The following is a 6,000-nucleotide window of genomic DNA, read 5'->3' on the forward strand; positions in this document are numbered from 1 at the left end:
GGTAAATTGTTCCAATGGTTAATTATACACATTTTTTAAACTGAACTTATTTCTAGTCTGCAATTTGTCCAGCCTCAACTTCCAGCCTTTTGATCTTGTTATATCTTTGTGCACTAGATTGTAGAGCCCTCTATTGTCAAATTTCTTTTCCCATGTAGGTACTTCTAGACTGCGATCAAGATACCCCTTAACCTTCTTTTTGTTAAGTTGAACAGATCCTGGAAGCTTTCAATACCAGCCTTCTCCTCCCCATCCCCATTCTTGTGGCTTTTCTCTGAAGCCTCTCCATCATCCTTCTTGAACGGTGGATGCCAGAATTGGACACAGTTTTCCAGTAGCAGTTGCACCAGGTGATGAACATGTATTTATATTAGTATCTCACAACCATTAGTACTACAAATGACTGGTTTGTACAGCACCTTTTGCAAGAATCAAGATGTTTTACTCTATTGCAAACCATGGGTAAGGTGCTACCATGGGGACACAGGCCTGCTTTGGGAAGGCTGTAGAGGTGTGCTCTCACTGAAATAGCTTTTGGGAGGCATTGGGCCTCAGGCAACCATTATGTTTCCCACAGTTGTATGAGATGCAGTGGAAGAACGACCCCTGCACCAACCTCCGAATGGCCAGTGCATGTTGGGCCATAGCTCTGGCTCCTCCTCACATTTGGAATAGTTGGTGATCACAGGATGCTGGCAGGGAACAATCCAGAATGCATGGAGCAGAACTGCAACAGGTCCCTGAGCAGGCAATCCTTTACTCTGTTCCCTCTATGCACCCACACAAAGGCCAAAGCCATGCACAGCCTATAGGTAACTGCCGTCAAATTCAGTCATCCCAGTGCAGCCATCTCTGGGGTAGGATATAGCTGTAGTTAGTGAAGCTGTATTCCTAGTATTGTTACGATAAGGACAAGAGGTGATGCTGTGTATTAGTATCAACAAACCCACTTAGACACAGAATGCTAGATGCTCAGCCAAAGTGCATTCATAACAGCTGAGGAAAAAGGGGCAACTATCAGCCAGCTTTACTTTTCTCCAATCCCAGGACCAACCCACAGGTGAGTGAGGGCTGGACCCTGCAATAACTAAAGGCAGCTCTAATTTACACTTGATTATCCACAACCCAAAACAGCTGTTCAAACAGGTGGCCAGCTTGGAGGGATACTCTGGCCTTACCCCAAAGCCACTTTTTTTGTAGGAATAACCCCAACATGCTGGGAGTTAGAAGAGGAGTGACTTAGGAGCTGCTACACCCATACTTCACTACCTGGAGATTCTTCTTACACAAGGGGAACCCTCAGAATGCCAGGTAACCTGGATTTCTACCAGCTCAGTACAAAACAAACCAAAAATTAGACCCAACTGCCACATAGTGACTGGCCCCTTTAAAGGGACATTGTAGCCAGCCGCATCTGTGGCATAATTAATTAGCTGCTTCTCAGCATGAGAGCACTGGACTAATTGGGGTCAGGTACAACTGGGCCTCATAAAAGGGCTGAGAAAGCATACATTAGGAGATGAGTTTTAGGGAGCATGTTGGGTTTCTGTAAAAAGTTCTGAAGTAGGTTCTGTTTGGCTCTAGGGAAGTATCTTAGGAGTCAGTGCTTTATCCTGTAGGAAGACTGAAAAGTAACCCAGAAAGAAGTGGGAACTGAGTTTGGAGGATGGGTTGAAGAGGAGCTCAAGTTGGATAAAAGTACTTCTGGTTTGTTTGGAATCTTGTTCCCCTGGAAGGGGATTGAACTTTGAGAGTGACCCAGCTGGAGGGCTGAATTATGTGACCCTCTGGGAGACACAAAAGCTATGTGAGGGAAACTGAGGCAGGGATTGCCTGAAAAGATATGTTTGACTAGCAGGAGGTGCTACAGGGCAGGCATCCCCCTACAATATCATCCAGTTTATGAACTAACAAACGGATTACAACAACTTTTCATGCAAGAGTCTCACAGTTCTTTAAAAGCCTCATAGTAGCCTTTGGTTTCCTGTTTGGGAGGGGGAACAGATGGGGAAAGGCAGGGCCTTGGGCCAAAAGGGGAAGGGATAGGACTAGCTGCCCCCAAAGGCTGGCTCACCAGCTGCCAATGCTTATAATTGACTGTGGAAGCACTTGTTAACTGATTGGTAGCAACATAGAAACATATTAATCTTCTCTGACACACTGACAGTAATTTATTCAGGGAAGGGAATATTGTACTATTTGATAATGAAATCCCAGGTATACTTTTAAAGGGCAAGCAACCCAAATACCTAGATGATACTTTGTCTTCAGGAGCAAAGATGGATGGTGGTGAAGATTGCAAAAAGCAGAAAGTGTGAAAGCTTCACACATCTACAGCCAGAGGGTGGTGTCAGGAGCACATATGGGTGGGTAAAGATTCTGGAGGTAGCAAGTGAGAGAAGAGAGAATGGGAGGGAGAAGACAAAGGGAAGGGACATGGGCTTGAAAGCCAAGACTGACCTCCCTCTCCCCTTTCTGCCACACAACCCATTTGACTAACCTTACTTTCTGTGGCCCCTTACACCTGGGCCTTCCTTTCCGGGTCGTTAATGCCGCCATTATCCCATCCTTCAAGTTCCTCCATGTGGCCTATGAACCCTAGACTTCCCATCAAATAAGTGTGAGCTAAACAGTGAAAACACTAAAGAAAACTATGTCCCTACCCTACAGAATAAACATACAGAAACACCTGATGTGCTGCTTATCTCTTGCTTTTTGTTTCTCCACCCCACTGTATATTTTCTATTTAAATCATCTGTTTTGCCTTTATATGTTGTGGATGAAGTATATGTTTTGCACTGTGCCCATTGTAAATAATAAATATGTTAGTGTTTGTACAGGGCTTTGAAGACATGAATAATAGTAATAATAATATGGGTAGAAGAATTCAGATTTACCAGGAAGTTGCCTATTCCCACAGGACTTCTTTCTCTGATCAGGATAATCGCTGGTCCAGTCACTGTGCAAGAAGTGCTAAAGCCTCTGTCTTTAAGGTCTCCCCTACAGCCTCAGTATCACGTCATCCTTATCGGGCACAATTCAGCAACAACACAAAGCTGTTCTGAGTGTGGTAACTGTTTAGGAAAACTGTTGATTCCTCCTTTAAAACTCTCCCTTCAAGATTAAAACTTTTAATACACTGGTTCTCTCCTTCTTCATTAATGATCACTGAAAGCACAAGAGGCATCTAAATCTTACAGAAGCTTGGTTACAAGATAGTAATAACATTTCTCTGTTTGAAAGCCCTAGTGACTTACACATCTAAACACAGAAACCTCCTTGATCTATTTAATGTCTCCTGCAGCAAACTTTTGATTCACCTAATTAGCTTTCTTGCCCAGCAAGACTATTTTGTCAGTGTAATTTAGCTGTGAATTAGAACCTTATTAAGTACAGACTTGATCATGGAAGCAGCCATTTTTATAGCTTTTTCTGATTGTAAATCCTAAATTCGTTACAAAAAGACATTTAAAATATTAGGCACACTTCTCATATACATGATCCTGATCCTAAACCTACTGAAGACCATACAAAGCCCTCAATGACTTCAGGCCAGACCAAGACTAGACTTCTATCCAGTGTTATATCTTGTTGTCTATCTGTTGACACATCTGAAACCTCAGGGGCGGGCAATGACACCCTCTTTCTCTTACACACACAGCATGTAACCAAGGGACTGCAATCCTTATTCATGTGAGTGGTGGAGTACTTGTGCAGGTTTGCAGGATCATGGGGGGAAATCTGCCTTCCTGAGTTATGTTTCGTTTGGAACCTGATGTATGAGTATGTTGATAGCCAGTTTTATTATATCCTTAACTTGCATAGAAGCAACAAATATTAAGTCATTAAAGAGGGGATATTTTAAATATCCAACAACAGCATTTGACCCTATGTTGCAAAAGGAAGCATTTTCTTTTATAAGCTCTGAATGTATTGCCCTTTCATTTCATGGTGTCTCCTTGTTGTGACCAGGTGAAAATCAAGGATTAATCACTTCTCACTACGATTCCTAGTTTTCTCAGTCAATCAAGTTCCTTCTAGCTCTTCCCCTTTCCATCCAAATAATCCCAGTTTTTGCCAGGCTTTCAGACAGCACGTGCCAGTCCGGACATAGCCCTACCCATGTTTGCCATCATTCTCTAGATCTTTTCAGTCTTTGCCATAACTTTCATGATGTGAGGTAAGCAAAACTGGGGAGAGTAATCAAGATGAGGACAAACACTGCATACACACCACTGAATTGTCACATTGTGACTGTAATGCCTATGTTTGTTCAGAGGTGTACTGCCCTAGCAGCCCAATGTGCAGGAAGGTGGGGGATGTACATGAACCTGTTACCCTCAGTGCACAATATGTTAGGACTGATACAGGAGGAAACATGCCAAATGTCTTGAATCTTCCTCAAGGAGCTGACGAGCAAGCAGTATGCTGTGCATGTCTAGACAAAATGATGATTCATGACCCGTGCAACTTCTTGCTGCAGCAGCTAGTAGGGGAAAAGGTGGGATATAGCCACCATGCCTCTGTTCTCCATTTATTTATCCTTGCTTTTTCTCCAGAAGATTATGAGAAGGAGTTAGCCAAACGTCCATCCTGAAGTATCTGGATCAGTTCTTAGATGTGATGCTTGTGAAGGAACCAGAGTACATCTAGTTCAGCACGGGCCCGGAGACAGAAGCTCTGGTTTCTTTACTGCGTTAAGCACTGCAGTTCCAGATAAGAATGAAAAGAACTAAAAAAGAGTCGTGGTATATTGTCATGGCACAAATTACTTGTGACTACTCTTTATCATAGCTATAGATAAACAGCTTGGCTTATATTAGAATGCACCCAGAGACTGCACGTGTATCTGAGCACTGAGAAAATATTTTGGATGGCCTCGGATTAAATAAACACAAAAGTGCTATGGTGAGATTAAATAGATGGGTCAAAGCCTCCTTAACTATCATAATCTTTATTCAGAAGAGATAAGCACTGACAGTAGGAAAGCTAGTTTATGACCTCTTCATCTCAGCTGCACAGGAACTATGAGGCTTTACACTGTGTTATCAACCTTATTTTAATTTCAGCCTTATTCTGCTTTTAGTGCTGGTTATAAATGCAAGAGATCTCTCTTTCTGACACCCAGGAAGGTTTGGTGGGATGACAGGCTGGTTAATAACATAGGGTGGGATGGGATGACCTACATCCCCTTCTCCACAAGTAGTCCCTGGAGCACATGAGGGAGGTAACGTTACAGACACATCTGACTGTTTCTTCAATCTGCTTTGACTTTGTAAAAAGTAATTGAGTGGGTATAACCTAGATGTATCCTACCTAAAGTGTCACCTGCAGAGTTTTCCTGAAATTGTTTCAATGCCCATTGAAGTCAACCCTAAAAGAAAACTGCAAGGAAGCAATTGTATTTGTGGAACACCCATCACCATAACTTTATGGGCAGTTGCCCTGTGTTCCACATAGAGACAGAGATTCCATGATTTCACCATCCTTCCATCTTATTCTTTTCCACTAGGTCTATGCATTTGACTCCTACAATGCATTCATGGCTGATGTCACTCTTCTCTGCATCTCTGGCTATCAGTTTTCCAGACTTGGAGAAGATGTTGCTGTTGCACATAGGATTTGTATACTTAAGAGCTCAATCCTGCATACCCAAAACACTCACCAATTTCACTGGGAGTCTGGAGTGTGCAAGAATGCATCTCTAGGTCCTAAATGGGCAATTTCTAACTACAGCAGAAAATATATTGGGCTGAATTTTGATCTCAGCTGCTCTGGTGTATCTCTGTAGGACATCCATTGACACCCCTGAATTAACACAGCTGCAACAGAGATCAGGATCTGCCTTAATGAACATTTTTAGCCTAGTTTTGACTAAATGGAAAGTCAGTTGCAGTGAAATATTAACTACTTATATATCAAAACCTTCTGACCCTGTCCTTGAGCCACATTTCAGCCTACTGGCAAAAATACTAAAATTTCACAGTAGAAGAACTGTGG

This window comes from Lepidochelys kempii, chromosome 13 (assembly GCF_965140265.1).
Source record: "Lepidochelys kempii isolate rLepKem1 chromosome 13, rLepKem1.hap2, whole genome shotgun sequence".
Taxonomy (NCBI): Eukaryota; Metazoa; Chordata; order Testudines; family Cheloniidae; genus Lepidochelys; species Lepidochelys kempii.